Here is a 9868-nt window from a genome sequence, read left to right on the forward strand (position 1 = left end):
GTGGCCAGAACATCTCATACGTCAGTTCCGGCTTTACCCCCCAAGCACCTTGCCAAGGTGGGAACATTTCATTCACAGGTTCCAGCTTTTACCCTCCAGGCACATAGCCGCGAACATAACAAGCTATTCGCCGGTTCCGGTTTTCACACCCCAATCAAATGTGAAAGGGTACAGCGGTGTGAAAGTGGTATATGGGGCCTATAAATTATCACTTTTTTTTTTTACCAAAGTAGGTGAAAATTATTATTTTCACCTACTTTAGTAGAAAAAAGTATTACTGACATTCAATAAAAAAGCAATGCAGACAATATCACTGCTATCTCCCGCACTGATATCAGCCCTGATTTGGCTCGCTGTCTGCATAAAATAATATAAGGACCTCAATTCATCAAACTTTAAACATAATTTACGGAAGACCATACATATTTGATAAATATACATGTATGCCAGGAAGATATTATCGCGCCTGCTTACCTGTTGTGGGTAGCTGCTCCTGCAATTTGACGTTTGGAATATGCTGTAGTAAAAATGATGTCACAGTAGTCCAGAGACGTAGCTGGGTAAGTAGTTGACATCACAATTCATTCATGGAGAAGGTCTACCTGAAAAAAGAAGAAGAAGGAGGAGGCTTGATAATATGTTCATGACATACATGCATATTTATTAATTAATAATGTGCCTTACATCGTAACACACATAAATGCAGTACTATACAGACAACACAAGTCATCCTTATCAGTTCCTGCCCCAGTGATTGCAAATACATGCTACAGCACATATAAGACCCTTAACTGTGCACCCCAATCGAATGTGAAAGGGTACAGCGGTGTGAAAGTGGTATATGGGGTCTAAAAATTATAACTTTTCTTTTACCAAAGCAGGTGAAAATAACAATTTTCACCTACTTTTGTAGAAAATAAGTACCTTGCAGCAGTCGGTACATCTCATGCGCCGGTTCTGGCTTTCACTGCCCAACCATCACGCCGGAACATTTCTTGTGCCGGTTCCAGGTTTCACCCACAAAAGCACCTTGCCAAGGCGGTGACATTTCATTCACAGGTTCCAGCTTTCACCCCCCAGGCACATAGCTGCATATGGACAAGTTATTCGCCGGATCCAGTTTCCACATCCCAATCAAGTGTGATAGGGTACAATGGTGTGAAAGTGATGTATGGTGCCTATATATTATCACTTCATTTCTACCAATGTAGGTGAAAATGATAATTTTCACTTACTTTTATAGAAAATAAGTACCTCACAGTGGCTGGAACATCTCATACTGTTTTTGGCTTTCATCCCCCAACCATTACGCCGTGGACAGAACATTTTCTGCGTCGGTTCCGGCTTTCACTCCCAGAAGCATCCCGTCGCGTCCAGAACATCTCATGCGTCGGTTCCAGCTTTCAGTTCCAAAAACACCTCGCAGCGGCCAGAACATCTCATCCGTCGGTTCCGGCTTTACCCCCAAGCACCTTGCCAAGGCGGTGACATTTCATTCACAGGTTCCAGCTTTCACCCTCCAGGCACATAGCTGCATACTGTATGGACAAGTTATTCCCCAGATCCAGTTTCCACATCCCAATCAAGTGTGATAGGGTACAATGGTGTGAAAGTGATATATGGGGCCTATATATTATCACTTCATTTCTGCCAATGTAGGTGAAAATGATAATTTTCACTTACTTTTGTAGAAAATAAGAACGTCACAGCGGCCGGAACATCTCATGCTCCGTTTTTGTCTTTCACCCCTCAACCATTACGCCGTGGCCGGAACATTTTCTGCGTCGGTTCCGGCTTTCACTCCCAAAAGCATCCCGTCGCGTCCAGAACATCTCATGCGTCGGTTCTGGCTTTCACTCCTAAAAGCACCTCGTCGTGGCCAGAACATCTCATCCGTCGGTTCTGGCTTAACCCCCCAAGCACCTTGCCAAGTCGGGAACATTTCATTCACAGGTTCCAGCTTTTACCCTCCAGGCACATAGCCGTGTACGGAACAAATTATTCCCAGGTTCCGATTTTCACACCCCAATCGAATGTGAAAGGGTACAGCGGTGTGAAAGTAATATATGGGGCCTATAAATGATCACATTAATTTTACCAAAGAAGGTGGAAATAACAATTTTCACCTACTTTTGTAGAAAATAAGTACCTCACAGCAGCCGGTACATCTCATGCGCTGGTTTCGGCTTTCACCGCCAAACCACCACGCCGCTACTGGAACATTCCTTTCACCGGTTCCAGGTTTCACCCACAAAAGCACCTTGCCAAGGCAGTACCATTTCATTCACAGGTTCCAGCTTTCACCCTCCAGGCACATAGCTGCATATGGACAAGTTATTTGCCGGATCCAGTTTTCACATCCCAATCAAGTGTGATAGGGTACAGTGGTGTGAAAGTGGTTTATGGGGACTATATATTATCACTTCATTTCTACCAAAGTAGGTGAAATTTATCATTTTCACTTACTTTTGTAGAAAATAAGTACCACACAGCGGCCGAAACATCTCATGCTCCGTTTTTGGCTTTCATCCCCCAACAATCACGCCGCAGCCGGAACATTTTCTGCGTCGGTTCCGGCTTTCATTCCCAAAAGCATCTCGTCGCAGGCCAGAACATCTTATGCGTCGGTTCCGGCTTTCACTCCCAAAAGCATCCCGTCGCGTCCAGAACATCTCATGCGTCGGTTCTGGCTTTCACTCCCAAAAGCATCCCGTCGCGGCCAGAACATCTCATGCGTTGGTTCCAGCTTTCACTTCCAAAAGCACCTCGTCACGGCCAGAACATCTCATCCGTCGGTTCCGGCTTCAACCCCCAAGCACCTTGCTAAGTCAGGAACATTTCATCACAGGTTCCAGATTTTACCCTCCAGGCACATAGCTGCGTACAAGTTATTCCCAGATTCCGGTTTTCACACCCCAATCGAATGTGAAAGGGTACAGCGGTGTGAAAGTGGTATATGGGGTCTAAAAATTATCACTTTTATTTACCAATGGAGGTGAAAATAACAATTTTCACCTACTTTTGTAGAAAATAAGTACCTTGCAGCAGTCGGTACATCTCATGCGCCGGTTCCGGCTTTCACTGCCCAACCATCACGCCGGAACATTTCTTGTGCCGGTTCCAGGTTTCACCCACAAAAGCACCTTGCCAAGGCGGTGACATTTCATTCACAGGTTCCAGCTTTCACCCTCCAGGCACATAGCTGCATATGGACAAGTTATTTGCCGGATCCAGTTTTCACATCCCAATCAAGTGTGATAGGGTACAGTGGTGTGAAAGTGGTTTATGGGGACTATATATTATCACTTCATTTCTACCAAAGTAGGTGAAATTGATCATTTTCACTTACTTTTGTAGAAAATAAGTACGTCACAGCGGCCGAAACATCTCATGCTCCGTTTTTGGCTTTCACCCCCCAACCATCACGCCGCAGCCGGAACATTTTCTGCGTCGGTTCCAGCTTTCATTCCCAAAAGCATCTCGTCGCAGGTCAGAACATCTCATGCGTCGGTTCTGGCTTTCACTCCCAAAAGCACCTCGTCGTGGCCAGAACATCTCATACGTCAGTTCCGGCTTTACCCCCCAAGCACCTTGCCAAGGTGGGAACATTTCATTCACAGGTTCCAGCTTTTACCCTCCAGGCACATAGCCGCGAACATAACAAGCTATTCGCCGGTTCCGGTTTTCACACCCCAATCAAATGTGAAAGGGTACAGCGGTGTGAAAGTGGTATATGGGGCCTATAAATTATCACTTTTTTTTTTTACCAAAGTAGGTGAAAATTATTATTTTCACCTACTCTAGTAGAAAAAAGTATTACTGACATTCAATAAAAAAGCAATGCAGACAATATCACTGCTATCTCCAGCACTGATATCAGCCCTGATTTGGCTCGCTGTCTGCATAAAATAATATAAGGACCTCAATTCATCAAACTTTAAACATAATTTACGGAAGACCATACATATTTGATAAATATACATGTATGCCAGGAAGATATTATCGCGCCTGCTTACCTGTTGTGGGTAGCTGCTCCTGCAATTTGACGTTTGGAATATGCTGTAGTAAAAATGATGTCACAGTAGTCCAGAGACGTAGCTGGGTAAGTAGTTGACATCACAATTCATTCATGGAGAAGGTCTACCTGAAAAAAGAAGAAGAAGGAGGCTTGATAATATGTTCATGACATACATGCATATTTATTAATAATGTGCCTTACATCGTAACACACATAAATGCAGTACTATACAGACAACACAAGTCATCCTTATCAGTTCCTGCCCCAGTGATTGCAAATACATGCTACAGCACATATAAGACCCTTAACTGTGGACCCGTTACTCAGTTTTACAAACTGAGCAGGTCGCCGGGTATGTGCTCTGCAGCAGCCAGTCTTAAGGAGCTGTCAGGGACTATCACCCCCCAAAGCACCTCACAGTGCCTGGAACATCTCATGCGCCAGTTTAGGCTTTCACCCGCCTTCAAGCCCATCGCAAAAGCATGACAATCTCATGCTCCGGATCTGGCACCTCTCCAAAGCACCTCAACACGTCCGGAACATTTCATGCGCCGCTTCCGGCTTTCACCCCCAAACACCACGCCGCGGCCAGAACATTTATTGCGCCGGTTCCAACTTTCACCCCCAAAAGCACCTCGTCGCAGCCAGAATATCTCATACGTCGGTTCAGGCTTCAACCCCTTCCAAGCACCTTGCCAAGGTGGGAACATTTCATTCACAGGTTCCAGCTTTTACCCTCCAGGCACATAGCTGCATATGGACAAGTTATTCGCCAGATCCAGTTTTCACACCCCAATCAAGTGTTATAACATTTCCTGCACCGGTTCCGGCTTTCACTCCCAAAAGCACCTCGTCGCAGGCCAGAACATCTCATGCGTCGGTTTCCGGCTTTCACACCTTAATCTAATGTGAAAGGGTACAGCGGTGTGAAAGTGGTATATGAGGCCTATAAATGATCACATTTTTTTTACCAAAGTAGGTGGAAATAACAATTTTCACCTACTTTTGTAGAAAATAAGTAACTCACACGCCGCGACCGGAACATTCCTTGCGTCGGTTCCGGCTTTCACTCCCAAAAGCACCTCGTCGCGTGCCAGAACATCTCATGCGTCGGTTCCGGCTTTCACTCCCAAAAGCATACCGTCGCGGCCAGAATATCTCATGCGTCGGTTCCAGCTTTCACTTCCAAAAGCACCTCGTCACGGCCAGAACATCTCATCCGTCGGTTCCGGCTTCAACCCCCAAGCACCTTGCTACTGTAAGTCAGGAACATTTCATCCCAGGTTCCAGATTTTACCCTCCAGGCACATAGCTGCGTACAAGTTATTCCCAGATTCCGTTTTTCACACCCCAATCGAATGTGAAAGGGTACAGCGGTGTAAAAGTGGTATATGGGGTCTAAAAATTATAACTTTTCTTTTACCAAAGCAGGTGAAAATAACAATTTTCACCTACTTTTGTAGAAAATAAGTACCTTGCAGCAGTCGGTACATCTCATGCGCCGGTTCTGGCTTTCACTGCCCAACCATCACGCCGGAACATTTCTTGTGCCGGTTCCAGGTTTCACCCACAAAAGCACCTTGCCAAGGCGGTGACATTTCATTCACAGGTTCCAGCTTTCACCCCCCAGGCACATAGCTGCATATGGACAAGTTATTCGCCGGATCCAGTTTCCACATCCCAATCAAGTGTGATAGGGTACAATGGTGTGAAAGTGATGTATGGTGCCTATATATTATCACTTCATTTCTACCAATGTAGGTGAAAATGATAATTTTCACTTACTTTTATAGAAAATAAGTACCTCACAGTGGCTGGAACATCTCATACTGTTTTTGGCTTTCATCCCTCAACCATTACGCCGTGGACAGAACATTTTCTGCGTCGGTTCCGGCTTTCACTCCCAGAAGCATCCCGTCGCGTCCAGAACATCTCATGCGTCGGTTCCAGCTTTCAGTTCCAAAAACACCTCGCAGCGGCCAGAACATCTCATCCGTCGGTTCCGGCTTTACCCCCAAGCACCTTGCCAAGGCGGTGACATTTCATTCACAGGTTCCAGCTTTCACCCTCCAGGCACATAGCTGCATACTGTATGGACAAGTTATTCCCCAGATCCAGTTTCCACATCCCAATCAAGTGTGATAGGGTACAATGGTGTGAAAGTGATATATGGGGCCTATATATTATCACTTCATTTCTGCCAATGTAGGTGAAAATGATAATTTTCACTTACTTTTGTAGAAAATAAGAACGTCACAGCGGCCGGAACATCTCATGCTCCGTTTTTGTCTTTCACCCCTCAACCATTACGCCGTGGCCGGAACATTTTCTGCGTCGGTTCCGGCTTTCACTCCCAAAAGCATCCCGTCGCGTCCAGAACATCTCATGCGTCGGTTCTGGCTTTCACTCCTAAAAGCACCTCGTCGTGGCCAGAACATCTCATCCGTCGGTTCTGGCTTAACCCCCCAAGCACCTTGCCAAGTCGGGAACATTTCATTCACAGGTTCCAGCTTTTACCCTCCAGGCACATAGCCGTGTACGGAACAAATTATTCCCAGGTTCCGATTTTCACACCCCAATCGAATGTGAAAGGGTACAGCGTTGTGAAAGTAATATATGGGGCCTATAAATGATCAAATTTTTTTTACCAAAGAAGGTGGAAATAACAATTTTCACCTACTTTTGTAGAAAATAAGTACCTCACAGCAGCCGGTACATCTCATGCGCCGGTTTCGGCTTTCAGCGCCAAACCACCACGCCGCTACTGGAACATTCCTTTCACCGGTTCCAGGTTTCACCCACAAAAGCACCTTGCCAAGGCAGTACCATTTCATTCACAGGTTACAGCTTTTACCCTCCAGGCACATAGCTGCATATGGACAAGTTATTTGCCGGATCCAGTTTTCACATCCCAATCAAGTGTGATAGGGTACAGTGGTGTGAAAGTGGTTTATGGGGACTATATATTATCACTTAATTTCTACAAAAGTAGGTGAAATTTATCAATTTCAATTACTTTTGTAGAAAATAAGTACCACACAGCGGCCGAAACATCTCATGCTCCGTTTTTGGCTTTCACCCCCCAACCATCACGCCGCAGCCGGAACATTTTCTGCGTCGGTTCCAGCTTTCATTCCCAAAAGCATCTCGTCGCAGGCCAGAACATCTTATGTGTCGGTTCCGGCTTTCACTCCCAAAAGCATCCCGTCGCGTCCAGAACATCTCATGCGTCGGTTCTGGCTTTCACTCCCAAAAGCATCCCGTCGCGGCCAGAACATCTCATGCGTTGGTTCCAGCTTTCACTTCCAAAAGCACCTCGTCACGGCCAGAACATCTCATCCGTCGGTTCCGGCTTCAACCCCCAAGCACCTTGCTAAGTCAGGAATATTTAATCACAGGTTCCAGATTTTACCCTCCAGGCACATAGCTGCGTACAAGTTATTCCCAGATTCCGGTTTTCACACCCCAATCGAATGTGAAAGGGTACAGCGGTGTGAAAGTGGTATATGGGGTCTAAAAATTATCACTTTTTTTTACCAAAGGAGGTGAAAATAACAATTTTCACCTACTTTTGTAGAAAATAAGTACCTTGCAGCAGTCGGTACATCTCATGCGCCGGTTCCGGCTTTCACTTCCCAACCATCACGCCGGAACATTTCTTGTGCCGGTTCCAGGTTTCACCCACAAAAGCACCTTGCCAAGGCGGTGACATTTCATTCACAGGTTCCAGCTTTCACCCTCCAGGCACATAGCTGCATATGGACAAGTTATTTGCCGGATCCAGTTTTCACATCCCAATCAAGTGTGATAGGGTACAGTGGTGTGAAAGTGGTTTATGGGGACTATATATTATCACTTCATTTCTACCAAAGAAGGGTGAAATTGATCATTTTCACTTACTTTTGTAGAAAATAAGTACGTCACAGCGGCCGAAACATCTCATGCTCTGTTTTTGGCTTTCACCCCCCAACCATCACGCCGCAGCCGGAACATTTTCTGCGTCGGTTCCAGCTTTCATTCCCAAAAGCATCTTGTCGCAGGCCAGAACATCTCATGCGTCGGTTCTGGCTTTCACTCCCAAAAGCACCTCGTCGTGGCCAGAACATCTCATCCGTCGGGTCCGGCTTTACCCCCCAAGCACCTTGCCAAGGTGGGAACATTTCATTCACAGGTTCCAGCTTTTACCCTCCAGGCACATAGCCGCGTACATAACAAGCTATTCGCCGGTTCCGGTTTTCACACCCCAATCAAATGTGAAAGGGTACAGCGGTGTGAAAGTGGTATATGGGGCCTATAAATTATCACTTTTTTTTTTTTACCAAAGTAGGTGAAAATTATTATTTTCACCTACTTTAGTAGAAAAAAGTATTACTGACATTCAATAAAAAAGCAATGCAGACAATATCACTGCTATTTCCCGCACTGATATCAGCCCTGATTTGGCTCGCTGTCTGCATAAAATAATATAAGGACCTCAATTCATCAAACTTTAAACATAATTTAAGGAAGACCATACATATTTGATAAATATACATGTATGCCAGGAAGATATTATCGCGCCTGCTTACCTGTTGTGGGTAGCTGCTCCTGCAATTTGACGTTTGGAATATGCTGTAGTAAAAATGATGTCACAGTAGTCCAGAGACGTAGCTGGGTAAGAAGTTGACATCACAATTCATTCGTGGAGAAGGTCTACCTGAAAAAAAGAAGAAGGAGGCGCGATAATATGTTCATGACATACATGCATATTTATTAATAATGTGTCTTACATCGTAACACACATAAATGCAGTACTATACAGACAACACAAGTCATCCTTATCAGTTCCTGCCCCAGTGATTGCAAATACATGCTACAGCACATATTAGACCCTTAACTGTGGACCCGTTACTCAGTTTTACAAACTGAGCAGGTCCCCGGGTATGTGCTCTGCAGCAGCCAGTCTTGAGGAGCTGTCAGGGACTATCACCCCCCAAAGCACCTCACAGTGCCTGGAACATCTCATGCGCCAGTTTAGGCTTTCACCTGCCTTCAAGCCCATCGCAAAAGCATGACAATCTCATGCTCCGGATCTGGCACCTCTCCAAAGCACCTCAACGCGTCCGGAACATTTCATGCGCCACTTCCGGCTTTCACCCCCAAACACCATGCCGCGGCCAGAACATTTATTGCGCCTGTTCCAACTTTCACCCCCAAAAGCACCTCGTCGCAGCCAGAATATCTCATACGTCGGTTCAGGCTTCAACCCCTCCCAAGCACCTTGCCAAGGTGGGAACGTTTCATTCACAGGTTCCAGCTTTTACCCTCCAGGCACATAGCTGCATATGGACAAGTTATTCGCCAGATCCAGTTTTCACACCCCAATCAAGTGTTATAACATTTCCTGCACCGGTTCCGGCTTTCACTCCCAAAAGCACCTTGTCGCAGGCCAGAACATCTCATGCGTCGGTTTCCGGCTTTCACACCTTAATCTAATGTGAAAGGGTACAGCGGTGTGAAAGTGGTATATGAGGCCTATAAATGATCACATTTTTTTTACCAAAGTAGGTGGAAATAACAATTTTCACCTACTTTTGTAGAAAATAAGTAACTCACACGCCGCGACCGGAACATTCCTTGCGTCGGTTCCGGCTTTCACTCCCAAAAGCACCTCGTCGCGTGCCAGAACATCTCATGCGTCGGATCCGGCTTTCACTCCCAAAAGCATACCATCGCGGCCAGAACATCTCATGCGTCGGTTCCAGCTTTCACTTCCAAAAGCACCTCGTCACGGCCAGAACATCTCATCCGTCGGTTCCGGCTTCAACCCCCAAGCACCTTGCTAAGTCAGGAACATTTCATCACAGGTTC

This window comes from Crinia signifera, chromosome 19 (genome assembly GCF_055691185.1).
Source record: "Crinia signifera chromosome 19, ASM5569118v1, whole genome shotgun sequence".
In the NCBI taxonomy this organism is placed as follows: domain Eukaryota; kingdom Metazoa; phylum Chordata; class Amphibia; order Anura; family Myobatrachidae; genus Crinia; species Crinia signifera.